At 30.5% G+C, this 14,751-nt stretch overlaps 1 protein-coding gene across 1 annotated transcript in view; it reads right to left on the bottom strand.

Moving 5' to 3' along the window:
• LOC105617196 (neurobeachin) overlaps positions 1-14,751 on the bottom strand; it is a 222,104-nt gene that overhangs the window by 206,809 nt on the left and 544 nt on the right. The gene's annotated exons all lie outside the window — the stretch shown is intronic.

Here is a 14,751-nt window from a genome sequence, read left to right as displayed (position 1 = left end):
AAGGCCATGTCTGAATGCGACGTGAAACTACTTACTGTATGCATTTAATATCGAGATATAATTGATACTGTAATATAGGAGTGGCGAAATGTAGCACAATATTAATACTAGAAATCAGAATTGTGATAAATATATTGTAAATATTGTTCATAGTTTTACAAGTAATAACATAGATATAAATAATAAACTAAATAAATATTTTAGATATTATATATAATATATATTATAGAAACATAAAATATTATATAATAATGTAAAATAATGTAAAATAATGTAAAATATCTATTTTATATTAGAAAATATGTTCTTATTGAATACAATTTTGATTAAATCATGCAGAACTCACGAAAAATAACTTGGTTAGTGTGGATACAGTCGATTGCTTTTATTTGCAGTGAGATGTGATCAAAATTTAATTTAAATTCACGTTTCTATAGAAAATATATATCGCGATTTTTACTGAAATTCAAAAGAACGCAATCGCGAAGGATTTAATATACTGCACGTTGAATATAGGGTTGATATTGCTCATACGTTCTCAAATATAGAACAATAGAAGAGGTTTGAAGTGACAGATACTATATCCCTCTATTTTCGGATTATAAAATATATAACGTGTTATCATTTTTCATTATATATACATTAAGAGTTATTGAAAATAGAAAATATTATATTGAAAAGATATTATATAAAGGAACGCACATATAATATTTATTCTATAAATACAATATATTCCTCTTTGAATACTATGAAATTTCCTATATCTGATTACAATTAATATATTACACTGTAAAATTCAAATCATTTTCAACTATGCATATGGTATCATTAATGATGTGCCTTGGTGTAATGTGAATTTCACATCAATCAACATAAGAATTGTTTTTGACATTCATCCCATGTTAGAACAAACAGTTCTCTCAAACAGAAAGCGTGACATGCATTATCGGATTATCATTGTCATGCCCATATAGCAAACTCATTACAAGCCTTCACGGTTAGCGGACATGCTTATGACATGCATGATTTTTTGTTTGATCTATAAAAACTTATTACTAAACAACTTTAATAAAATTGAAAGATTGACTCTCTAAATCTTGCAAAAAGTATATTCGACATACCAGATACAGCATAAACAAAATATATTTTATTCAAAGTTATATAAAAAATGCACACATTTTTCGAGTTTTTTAAAACTCGCTTTTGATAGTGCATAATAATCTGTGATGTTTCTGTAATTTTTAAGTTTTAAAGAGTATTAAATAGGATTCTGCTGTATGTTAGAGGAAAATCCAATATCAGGTTTCGAAAGCGAATTTTTGATATTTTTTTCCCATATGGTTCAACGTTACGCAAAATTATTATCGCAAATTTAGATAAAAGAAATTTAAAATTTTTATAGTATATTATGGTAATATATGTAATAATACTTATTATTTGCACGTTACTAGTAAAATTATATAGAATATGTTAATCATGAATAAATCTGTTTAAAACGTCTCGGTATAAACAGACAGAGTGATAATGACAATTTTAACAGATAACTCTATATATGCATATACAGGTATAAGTATTATTCTTTAAATTTTAATTTTTCAGATTTTGTTTGTACAATTTATTATCATCTCGCGGTCTTTTTGCAGCGAAAAGGGTATTAGATTGTAGACAACTATTTTTTTTCCAATGAAAAGAGAGTGGGGTCTGATGATTCCCTGACGAATGCGTAATCCGATGAACCGAGATCGATGGCTTAACCAAAGCGGCTGCTCCGATTTTGAAGATTCGATGGAAACGTAATCGCATCGAATCGACGGAGTGGAACGTCGGTGATTAAGCCGGCCGGGAGAGTTGCCAGCGAGAGCGATATTTTATATGATTCATATCTACAGTACATATTGAACGTTTCGATGCGAATATGGATATTATACGGAACGTGAAGATTTTTGCACCTTGATTCAAGACTCGAGAGATACGTCATTCCTCTCAACATACATTCGTTTCCTTCTTCGTTTGCAAATGCGATATACATAAAAAGTACAAAAAGATAATACTTAGCAGTAAGAAGATACGCGTTGTTTATAACGAGAAAGGAATATAAATGTTTATGTATACGAAGCTACAAATTGCACGAATAAAATTTCTTAAAGTTCTATGTTACGTATATATACGAGCATGCTGTTATAATATTATATCAGCTGAAGCGTTTCTTTGTGGAATATTGTTATCAGGAATAAATCAACGTAACTAATAAAACGTGATCTTTATTTTATTCTATTTATTGCGAAGATGTACTTTGACTGAAAATTACTATGTCAATCAATTTTCTTTAATTTATTTTTATCATTATTTAAATTAATTTATTAATATTATTGAAATTAATATTATTAAAAAATTAGAAAGGTGTGAGAAGCAATTCTGAACTGTTCAATCGATTGGAAGAAACAGAGATTTTATTATCCCGAACATGAAACGATTCGCTTTTCCATTTATTATCAATGTCAGACAAGGTTCTCCGGTGATGCATAAGTATGCGGTTACAGCGAGAAAGTTAAAAGAGACATTAAACGTGCTCCATTAATAATAACAGCATTGCTATTCATACTGCCACTCCTGATAGCATTCCTTGCCAAAGCGTTGATGTATATCTTGTCAACCTCCCTTCCCTTTCTGTCGAGACCGATCACCCTTCTATTGACTCCTATCCAGGTCGCCACGCGCGTAGTCCGCGGTATCTCAAGATGACGAGTGCTATGTAAGCTCTATCAATGTCTCTGCACCTGAGATTGCTTAATCTTCCACATCAGCGTCTCTATTGGTGCGATCGAGGCTGCATTGTTCTATCTCGGTCATGTAATCAAGAGATGAATGAACGACGTCATGCCTCGATTACGATAATGATATGTACATGAATCAAAAGAAGTTTCTTAAAAGATTCTATACTAATTATATGGAAAAAGACTTTGACTCAATCAAAGTGGCTGAAAATTTTGTCTTTTTTGATTATGTCTTTGGCGATTTTAAACAGCATATCATAATCTACAAAATATCTATCACAGTTTTAGCTAATTTGATTTGATTGAAGGCACTTTTCCCATACAGGCCGAATTCTCATATATACTGTCAGAACTGAAAATTTATTATAGAGAACATCATAATTAGTCAAAGTTAGATGTTATATGATAAAAATATGTGTATATTCTTAATTTAAATTTAATTATCTCAGATGTGACTGTGCGTCGAAACGTTCGGACATTAAACACATTCGATCTGAGACGCTAATAATAAAATATGATAAGATACTGAAACATTCGCAGACATTTTTATACATGAAATAATCCCCCAAGATTGATTCGGTGAAGAACTTATTAAAAAAAAATAGCTTTATCCTATGCTGAGATAATATTTTTCGAATCAATTTAGGGAAGATTATTTCATGTACGAATGTCCGAATCCGATTCAGCACACAGGCGCCTTATCATATTTATATTATTAACATCTCAGAATTGTATTTAATGTCCGAATGATTCAGCACACAGAGATCACATCTGAGATAATTAAATTTAAATTAAGAATATATATTGTATTCATAACATCTAACTTTGACCGATTATTGGCGTTCTCTATATCATATTTATGTATATCATTTTCACGTCAAATCACGTCAAGAATAAATCATATTTATTCTTGAAAATTTATTGTCCGCGTTATATACTGCGGATCGTTAATATTGGTAATGTATCGGAAACAAACCTGAGTTCGGGATTCTTTCCATATACGAATGATAAAGTGCGCATTTATTTATCATCTGTCACTATCATCAGCAATTATATCGAATTGATAACTTTAATTAATATTTATTAATATTTCATTTTGATGTATTACATTGTTTTAATTTTATCGAGTACCCAAATTCGAATAATTTTTGATAGCTATAAAGATAGGTGAAAATGAATGTGCATCACTAGACGATATGTCGAAAATTGATAGCAGGTACAACACACTGGAATAAGCGCGAACCAGTGTACAATGATATCAGACCTTGTGTCATGTACACACTCATCATCGTGTATATTTTATAAATAATAACAGTGTGGTTATCATCCACTTGCATATGTCATAATATATGCAAAGTGCGATTATATTGGTTGATATTGGTGATATTACTAAAATCAAAATGCTTTCACGCCAGGATAATACGAAATACCATGAATGTCGCATTTGATGGCGCGCATCCCGCGTAAAAGCGCTGTCAGTTTTCTAACAATCGCAGAGTACAATACTTTATAAAATGCATAACAACGTGATGTAACGATCGCATACAGAAAGAACGTTTTGCTTGAAGTATCTAAAAATATAGCTACTGTTAAATATCAAAGGAGCAAGATAATCCAATCCCTAGTATAAAGTTATAAATAACATTTTGTTACTTTTAACTTCTAAGTATGTCAAAATTTAGCTCAATCCATTTCTGCGATTAAGTTTCAAAAGTAAACAACTTTCTGCACTTAGTAAATAAAAATTTAATTCAAATTTAATATCTTTTCTTAAATTAAATTATTTAACTCTATTGTTTTAATTAAATTAACGACATATTGAGCAGTGACACGACTTATAGAAATGATTAAAAATAAATCAAATTGAATATATTTGACATTATGAATTTACAAGTATAAGCAAAATTTGAAAATAATTTTGTTGAATTATCAAAATAATTATGTAGGACGGTCAAGCTGATTAGTAGAATATTAAAATTTTTTGCAATTCATGCTCGAATTTCGTACATAATTATTTTGATGGTCCAGTAAAATTATTTTCAAATCTGTATTTAGCTAAATTTTTTCATATTTCAGCAAAATTGTTTTTTTCCATCATATAAATCTGTCGTAGTAATAAGAAGTAGCAATCTCGTTGAAATGTTTATTTCGAGCAGCTTACAAAGTAAACATCAAGCGTAAATAATTGCAACAGTATGCGTAGTTCGTACGATGTCAGAAATGTACATACTTATACAGATATTTGGGTACTATTACGAGTTAAATTCTACACGCGTTTTCAGTCGGTGGTAGTTGAACAACGACGGATTTGAAACAACAGATTCGCGGTTCCATTAACGCGTCGCAAATATTAGCGTTGCTCCGAGTGTACTTCGCTGACGTCGGTATATCGCTAAATATATTAATAGATAATTTTTTATCAGAAACAAAGCAATGATTAATTTTACCCAATATTAATAACTCGAGGGCTGCAGCGAATATTTATGCACTCTCATGGCGCATGGTGGCGAGTAATTCACGCATATCGCGTAATTAAGTTCGATCATGTATACAAATTCCTGTAGGCGGAACGGTATATCGAACTTTCCGTAATGCTGATATAACGCGCCATGTTGATGACGCAAGATTTTTGTCCGAAACATTCTGACCTCCTCTCTTTATCGATAATTGAATACTGCTTGTAATAATCGCAGTTGCAATGCGCGGCACGGGAATATATAATACGGGATGAAAGATAATGGAGCGGCATAATTTCGCTCTAATGTCGACGAGCTATTCTCACTAAAGTGTCAAATCCCCGTGTCATTTGTGAAACATAAAATAATATGACGCAAGTGGCAGCCTTCAATTCGAGATAATTGAAACTGTCGCTCGATATTCCTTCCACGTGTGTGAAAGCTGTTTCAATGAAAAAAATTGCCATCGGCTATATTTCGCCATGGTACGAGACCATATTATGAAATTCCATGGTACGTAATATACCTTTTCCTCGAGACTGATGATAAAAAAAATTCTTCTGTTTAATACGTTGGTATTGCAGTTGATAATCCGAAGGTTAATAACGCGGCGGTTTTCGCGGTTTGTTTGGCTCCGTATTTCGTGCACGGTGGATGGGACGGAAAATCTCCGAACAGATGGTGCGTGTATGTAAAATACCGGGCGCAAAAGCATGTACGTATATAACGGAATATTTCGACGAGAAAAACGGTCTACTGGAAAAAAGAATCCCATTAAGTTTTGCTAATATGCACGATGAACGAAAATAACGCTAGACAGGTTACAAATAATTTTAAACGTCAATTCCCAAGACAAAGATAAAAAAAGAGATATATTGACCATTTCTTTTGATTCCACTAACGTTTATAATTCAATATATTTCGTTACAAAAACGATGTTTTTATTATATAAGCTTCGCAAGAATTAATTAAAGAGCTTAACCAATAATACTAAATTCATTTTTATATTTGCATATTTTATATTGATATGATAAATATAATTATATTAATTAGTGAAGAAAATTTTAGATTGTAAATCGGTCCGATTTATATTTTTATCTTTTTAGAAAGATCCGGATTACAGTACAGGTTTTTTTTTAATTAAAATAAAAGCGATTTTTTTATTCGAATTATTTTTAGTTGAAAAATATCACGAAGCAGTTTAATCGTATTAAAATGACATTACGGTCGAATATTAATTGAGGTTAATAGCATCTTAAAGGCGATGATTTATCACGAGATGACAAGCGAGTTCTGTGCGGTAACAGATGGCGGATATTGATGACACGTTGTAGAATTTGAAACGATTTTGAATACTTAAGTGTTCGCGTATAGAGGAAAGACACATATATAGGAAGGACAAGGTTTATTGGCAGCGAATTGGTGTTTACACAACTGCCAAATGAAACCTGGAACGTTCGGGTTTGCCCGACAAAAACAGCAACACGATCTACTACAAAATGTCGACGATGTGTCACAATCTGTGATACCAGCGTTTCCGTCGTTTTCCCAAAATCCGATATTTCACAAATACGATCTAGCAAAAACGTGAAGATATTGTGACTGACAACAACAGTATATGCTAACAGACATAAATATTAATTATTCGATTCGTAATAATATAAAAGTATCGCGACGATCTATTAATTCCTTTCGTGAGATAAAATCTATCTCACTAAGCTCATATTAAGACAAGGACAGGATGAAATATGAACGGATATGATGGTATTGTATTGCAACTTCGGGATCTTGAAAGTGATGGAAAAGTCTGGAGATTGTAATCCGCTCATAGGTATCCTCTTCAAGTTTTGAGAAATATCATAGAAAATTTACAATAGCGTCTTATATCATAAAATAAACTCATCCATTTTACTTTGATTATTTTATTAAAGTAAGAGTTGTGAAACAAAAATATGAATCGAATATGACTATTTTCGAGAGAAAAGTACGTACTTTACCACCCCACATTTTTCCCTCTGGAAATACGCGGAATATCGTCGTGAGAATCATCTTTACAGAGTAGCTATAAATTCCGAGTCCATGTCTGCTTGAAAGTTGGCATAAAGTGCGACGCCCGACATCGAGGCGACGATAAAACTTACCCTCGTGTCCGGTATGCTCGTTTGGATCGTTGATAAAACGGATCGCACCTCATGTAAAAATTACAAATATTGCTAGTGAAATAAAATTTTGTCGTGACAATATTTTAATATTGCAAAAACTGCATTCTCTCTACGTGACCGTTAAAGTGTAAATTTTTACATGAAATTGTGAATTTTCACATGAAAAGAATGGTTTTACTAAAGTATGGTTTTACTAAAGTATCTAAAAATTTAGCTAGATAGGTTTGAAAATAATTTTATTTAATCATTAAAATAATTATATAAGACATCCAAGCTGCTAAAATGCCAAAAATGTTGTAGCATTACTTATTATATAGCGTCTTACATAATTATTTTAACATTGCAATTACTTTTTGTATTTAGCTAAATTTTTAAATACTTTACTAATAAAATCTCTTTTCGTATAAGACAAATTCTTAAGGTTTATATTTGAAATGCTAAAAATTTTCTTTTACTTCCCATAACTATAAATTTATATCTAGGAGAATACAATATGATAAAAATGAATTGAGAATTTCAGTTATATATAAAAATATCTATCTCGCAAAAACATATAAATATTAAGCTCGTGGATACTATTATATCATCATCGAATCGAACAATTAATAATCATGTCTCTGTTAACGTACATGTTGCTATCAATCAATATCTTCGCGCTTTTGTTAGATTGAATTCGTGAAACGTCAGAATTCATATAGATAGATCTATTATATAACCCAGTAACTTTTTCAACATTTATTACATATTTTTTACATATTGCTCTTTAAAGTGGTAATAAGTAACATTACTCGTTTATTTCGTTAAATATTTTTTTCTCGATTCCACACTCGAATTGATAATTTCTCCACACAAATGTTTCCATATCACAATGAAATGATGTATTCTCCGTTGCACTTCATCCGATATTCTTCGCACAATTAATCTCGCTGTTGTTACAAGTTATTAAATTTTTGTTGTATAAATACGCATACAGTATCTAGCGATACATGAATTTTTCTCATTCAGCGGAATAACATTTTATGTGTATGTAGATCTGTGCGGATTGTTTGAATTCCTAAATAAACGCCAAACAGCGCGTGATATATCCATCGAACATCCGGAATGGATAGAACGAGAGTTTTCAAAGTGTTATTCGATTTCCTGGAAAAACGAGGTTCTACGTCGACGAGGATATCATTCACGCTCGGTAATAGACCAATGGATTATTTCGTGAGCAAACACAGGCTTTGGATTTAAGTTTTAACGCTCTGGCGCCCTTTGATGATTTTCCAATGGATTTTCCTATCACTGAAAATATTTTCAGAGTTTTAGATAGGATGGCGCAATATAAATCTGTAATGTAATTAGGATTACATTACAGACATAGAAATTTCTTAACTGATACAAATGAAGCAATTATTCATTTATTTCTGAACATAAATAGAGTACATGACAACAAAATCATTCAGCATATCTTCGAAGTTTTCTCTAAAGATATGTTATAATATTATATTTTACTTATAAGTAGCACAAATTATATAATACTGTCGCGTTGATAGAAAAGCATCACAAGTAAAAATTAATAGCTTTGAGATAATAAAAGAAAATTAACGTCTTTATAATTGCAAAAGTAATTGATATATATATCAATATTACCGTTATATTTCATTTTCCATGATTAAATTTTGAAAATTATAATTTAATATATTACAATTTTCATGAAAGATTCTTTACTATTTCATGAAAGATAAAATATATCACGATAATCAGAAAGGCATGATAAATTTTATATATATAATATAAATAGAGCGCTACATAACTTAATAGAAATTCAGAAAAGTGAAATCTCATAATCCAAGGGCAGATTGAAATATCTGGAGTCCATGTATTTGACCCTCAAATATTGTACAGCTTCTAGATCAATGTATATACATTTCTCCCGAAGGGCGAGAACTTATGTCTAAACTTCTTTCCAAGACTTATCGTCGATATGTCGCAATGTGAGGATTCAGAATTGTACCACAAACAGCGATTTTACATATGTAAAAATGTTTGCGAAACATAAACGAAATATTTCAGTTTGTAGAATATATTCCTACCAATCATTTACTAGACACTTACATATCGTAATGCTTAGCATCGTGAAAAATATCATAATAAATAAAACGAATGACTATGATAAAAGGAAAAAATAAAGCATATATTATACTTTCATCTAAATCGTATCTACTAAATAATAATTACTGTGTTCATTATAAATAATAATTTAGACAAATGTATAATTTATTCTGTAATACTTATATCGATGTAATACAAAATTAAATATAAATTAAATTTAAATATAAATTAAATGTTAATATTTACAGTAAAATATTTATTGTAATATATACTTATAACGAGTAAAACAAAATATAGGTAATTCAATTCATTTTACATTATTGATCTTCAATAAAATTACTACAGGTTTAGTATAACCAAATATAAAGTTTGCAAAAGGAATGAAATAAAATTAATAATGATAATCATATATATTTCCATGTTTTAATCTTAATTATATATATTGTGTTAAAAAATTATGTCATTTTAAATTATATTCGAAGACAATCTTATAACAAAGGTCCTCGCATCATCAAAAAGATTCCTTGTGCGATTATAGATAAAAAATGTTCTTTTCTCTCTTCTCTTCTCCCTTTGATCGAGCCCTTTCCGTTGAATGGAATGAACCTTCCTTGTTACGGTGCAATGCCTCCGATAACTTTTATCTTCAGCCAAGTAAGTTCTTGTTTTTAAGGGTTCAGCAATTCTTCGTCCTCTCATGAGCCCTTAGCCGCGGGCGGGTCGGATAAAAATTCATAGGCACTCTCATAGAGATGTTATTTTCACCCTCGTCGTGCCCTTCATCTTGGACATGCGATGGAAACGAAGAATGTCATCCACTTAGCCTTTGCATCGACCATGTCATCGACAATGTCGATAACAACGACAACGATAACGAGGATTATATATGTATAAGATGCATACCAAATATTTCCCTGACGGCGACGTGTCCCATGCAAAAAAATGAATTATCACCATGTTATTGCCGTAAGCAACACTGTGGTGAATGGGCGAGAAAAGGGTTTATTTTCGGCGCGTTGTAAATTTTTACCTGCCTGCATCCGCGCCTACCAGCAGCCGCGTATAACAGTCGAATGAACTTGCAAAAAGCGTTTGATTAATGATCCGTACGCGTAGAAGGCTTAATCTGCCGCAACTGCGCTACAAAATTATTTGTTCGTTTCGCGCGAAACAAATGACTTTCTACATTGCTGATCGCAAATTACAAAATAAAAAATTATATGGGTTTTGAATATATATGTGCAAAATCGTTGTAATTTATATATACATATATATGTACCTATATATGTATATTATATTAGGTATGGAAAAAAGTTCGTGGCGTTTTTTTAATGCCATCTAACGGGAAAAACGCCACGCCAACTTTTGCCTATATCTAATATTAGGTGTAGTAAAAAGAAATCCATTATTTTTGTATGAAATTGAATGAAAAAATAATGGATTTCTTTTTACTACACCTAATATATATGCAAGGTTTGGTAATTTAAATTACCAAACTTCGGGAGCGCGTAAGGAATTGAGAAAAAATTAAGAAAAAAAGTCCTTTAGAGATATACTCGTTTCTACTTCGTTTTGGAGAAAATCGCAAAAAAAAACAGATAAAATGTAACTTATTTTCTACTTGCAAATTTGCTCTTATCGGATCTTGATGAATTAAAAATGAACTGTAGTAGCTTATTAAAAGTCAATGTAATGACTTGCCGATTCGACACTTTCTTGTTTGAAAATCGGCGTGCATATTCTCGCACAGCCTCTTGCGTTACTATCAGAAAGCATACATGAAAATCATATTAGCATTCAATATTAGAATATGTACGCGGCATATTGTAACAGGTGTAATTTACTCGATGGTTTCTGATGAGTATTACCGACGAATTTATAAGAGAAATGTAAACAAACAAAACATTTCAGTAAAAAGCGGAATATTATTACTTTTATGTACGACTTTAACGAATGTTTTATAGAGACAGTGCGAGAGTATGCGTGCTGATTTCCAGATAGAAGAGTGCTGAATCAGCGAGTCATTACATTAATCAGATCAATGTTTGGCTGCAACACGAGCTGTCCATATAAGATACAATACGTGCATTGCTGCAATAGGTCAATATTTTGAATAATTGCATTAAGTAAGTGATGACGTGAATAAATAAGTGAATGAAGCAATAATTGTAATAAATAATTATACAAAAATGAAAACTACACGAAAAGAATTTTATTTTAAAATTCCTCCGAAAATATAATAGTTCTGGTACAATACAATATTTTAAAGATTTTTATCATGCGCTTCAGTAAAATTAATGAAACTTATTTTATATTTCATTCGTTTTAATAATGAATAAGAGAGCTTTACATTAAAATTCTTGAAAATACAATGTTGTTCCACGATTATCATATTTTCAGGATAAACTCTAAGGAAAAATTCTCTCCGTGCACTTTTATTTTCTCTTGCGATTTTTTCCAAAACAAAGAAAAAAACGAGTATATCTCTAAAAGACTTTTTCTGTCAGTTTATTATTCCCTACACGCTTCCGAAGTTTGGCTCCCTAAATTTGCGACACTATGTATATATATATATATATATATATATATATATATATTGGTTGTTCGTGCCGATGTTGAAGGAAAATTGAAACGCAGAAAATTTAAATTTTAGTATACATTTATTAAATTATATAGATTAGCACGTCAGCACGAACTTTCCGGACAACCTAATATATATATATATATATATATATACATATACATACATACACAATTTGGATTTGTATGTGAATAATTCGATATATGCCAATCATTAATGAATTCATGATTTGATGATGATTGAAAAAATGATTTTATTTTCATTATTTAATTTCTGCAAAGGTTCTATGTTTTAACGAAGATGAATACGCTCATAAATTAAATTACGCTGAGATTGATGAGACGATACTAAACATTTTGTACACTCGGCCGTGCATCAATTCATCGGAGAGTTTGGTCAAAGGAAAGCTCAATTCCTTTCGCAATTCCGAGTTTAAATTTCTCTTGAGACGCTACTCTGAAGCTTTTTGCCTTAGGTATCGATGCGCAACTTGAAAACAACATCGAGGCTTTATTGCTTCAAGAAAGTGCATGTTCGTCTTTCAATGCTGCCGAGGCTTGCTTTTGAGGTAAAAATCTTACGTAGTAGAAAGGCGATATCGAGATCGATTTGATGGAAACTGCTTCATCCTAACGTTGACTTATAACATCTGTTGAAAAATTCATAACGTCGATTAATGATCAGCAACATAGAGCGTAACCTAGACAACCTGATCGAAACTTTTTATGAAGCATCTATCAACGATTCAAACGCACAAAAAAGTAACATGTATTCTATGAGCAGCATAAAATGAATAAGTTTATTTTACGCTCGTAGAGTGCATGTTAATCTTTTAAAAAGAAAGTTTATTTTCACGTAATAACTGCTAATTTCAAACATTTTAACAAATACTATGATTTATTTATTAATTTCTCACGGTTCTATTTATCTTCTAATTAGAGAATAAATATGTTTATAGTTCTGGATATAAGAATTTTTAATACCTGCATAATATTATAGTTCATTTATTTATTCCTATCTACATTTCTTCTCGTTAAGATAGCATATTCTTTTAAATAAGTGAAAGAAAAGAAAGTTTTGTTGACTGAAAGGAATAAATGACTTATTACACAACTAAACATTTACTTCACAATAGAAAAAATATACATGGCTTTTATTAAATTATAAAAAATAAAATGTTAGAAAATTACAAACACACATTTGCACTGCAAAAAATAAAATGTTAATTTTAACTTAAAGATGTTTAGTAGACTTTCTGAGAGACACACAAAAATGTTAATTTTAACATTTTTGCACGTCTCAGAAAATCCACTATATGTCTTTAAGTTAAAATTAACATTTTATTTTCTTGCAGTGCAACTTTGTAATTTTCTGTTTGATAAAACATATTACTTGATAAATTTTAACAATAATGCACAAATTGAATTTTTTAAAAATTATTTTTTACTTAATAGTAATTACTAATACAAATTCTACTTGTACATTCAAAGCTGTTTTACAATAGTAACAATAATTAATAATAGTAATGATAGTAATGATAATTGATCAATATCAAATTCTTATTATTGATAATTTAGCTTCATATAAGAAAGATGTATTTCTTTATCTGTTTTTTTTCTTGTACAAGATGTAAAGTATTTTATTATTTAGAAATATATTAATTAGGTAAAAGTTTATTCGCTTTTTCGGAGGCATGTTTTTTTCTCGCATGAATATTACATATATAATGAATATTACATATATAAATGTGTAATGCATTGCTACATAATATACATTAGTATGTACATTACACAATTTATAATTTAACTTAAAATAGTTCTCTATATAATACTTTACTCACTGCTTTGAAATTCGAGATACATATGTGTATTTATGACATGAGTATGGAAATTTTCGAAATATAATTAAATTGATCTGGAATTGTAGGTATGTCTCGCGGATAAAATATGGTAACAGCTTGGTCGATATAATAATAAATCGCGGGTAATGCACTGAACGCTTGAATTATGGAAAACGGTCTATTGAATTAGTACTTCATAATGTGAATTACCATAATATTTTGTTAAATGTAATTAGCTACTTATTGTCTCCTCGTTTCAGCGATGAAGAGCAAATCACATCGTAAGAACTTTCGAAATACTCTCCCGCTTTTACATACCCCGCGAATATACTTGTACAAACGCAATGCATATGCGTACCACATTGCTACAGTTGCATATGGAAAATGAAATGGACTACAAAGTACACCTTAATTTACTGTATCAAAAAGAAAGCAATCTTCGAAGTGCAGCGCGAACGCAAAACAAAGGCATCTCTAAAGCAAAAAAGAAGATTAACAAAAGCAAAAAAAGTCTTAATTGCTAGTTAATACTGCTGACATCTGATAAAGATATCTAAATCTCTCTCGGCGCACGACAAATGAATCATGTTCTTTAAACGTGTCTAATGAGATAACATACGGGAATTAACTACAGGAATAACTCATTGTCGTTGATTTCAACGTAAGAAATGTCGTTTTTACGTTAGCCATTTTAAGCAGATAATCATTCATTCTTACTTTATCTCATGGTAATTAAAAGATAATTAGTATATCGCGTATATAATTTTATTAATATTATCCTAAATTTCATGAACATATTTTAGCACATATTCTCTCTCTCTCTCTCTCTCTCTCTCTCTCT

This window comes from Atta cephalotes, assembly GCF_000143395.1.
Source record: "Atta cephalotes unplaced genomic scaffold scaffold00012, whole genome shotgun sequence".
NCBI classification, from domain to species: Eukaryota; Metazoa; Arthropoda; class Insecta; order Hymenoptera; family Formicidae; genus Atta; species Atta cephalotes.
This window is presented reverse-complemented; position numbering and strand designations above follow the sequence as displayed.